The sequence below is a fragment of the Pantherophis guttatus genome, chromosome 11 (genome assembly GCF_059756535.1).
Source record: "Pantherophis guttatus breed Tessera chromosome 11, ASM5975653v1, whole genome shotgun sequence".
NCBI classification, from domain to species: Eukaryota; Metazoa; Chordata; class Lepidosauria; order Squamata; family Colubridae; genus Pantherophis; species Pantherophis guttatus.
The window spans coordinates 10,160,464-10,161,395 of NC_142073.1; positions in this window are offsets into that span (position 1 = coordinate 10,160,464).

The following is a 932-nucleotide window of genomic DNA, read 5'->3' on the forward strand; positions in this document are numbered from 1 at the left end:
CTTCCTTCCTTTCTTCCTTCTTTCCTCCCTCCCTCCCTCCCTCCGTCCCTTCCTTCCTTCCTTCCTTCCTTCCTTCCTTCCTATGCACAAAGCAATTTAGTTGAATTCTTTGAGTAGAATAACTGAAAGAGAACTTTGCATTGGACTAATAGTTATCTCCTTCAGAATACATCTTCGGACAGCGCTGGCTCTTCAGCTTAGAAACAGAGATGAGCACCGCCCCCTAGAGTCGGGAACGACTAGCACGTATGTGCGAGGGGAACCTTTACCTTTACCTTTAGTACATTTTTAAATTTATTTATTGGTTGTCCCACTTTGGTGTTTTCAGAAATGGCCCCTACAACATTATCAACATTCTATCCCCCCACATCCAATTCTTGAAGTTACAGAACATTCCCCAGAATTTGACAACTTAACAATTCAACATGCATCTTGTACATTTGAGGGGCAACCTGAAACCCCAGCTGAAGATGCTGTTACCAAACCTGTTTTTGTTTTGTTTTTTCAATTTGAGAACCCACTCTGAGTAAAGTGATCACAAAACAGCAATAGACTTTTCGATGCTTTGAAGCAAAAATCATGCACACGCCATAGTGAAAAATCTAACAACAACAACAACAACAAAAAAAAAACATTTTAGAAAAGGTTTTCCCAAATTGTCTCCCATTATAAAACCAGGGAGGGGGCAGCATAAAATTCCGGCCATGGGTGACCTATCTCAACCCATTTTTGCATCACTGCCTTTCTGCTGAGGTTCTCAACTCTGCAGAAACATGAAGTGCAGCTGGTAGGGTTGCCAAATGGAGCATGCATACAATAATGTTGGAGGCAATCTTTATAGGAAGCCGCAGAACCACTTTACCTGTCAAAGGTATATAGAGAAGGATTGGCCTGGCTCAGAGATGGGTTGCTCCCGGTTCTGTCCGGTTCTA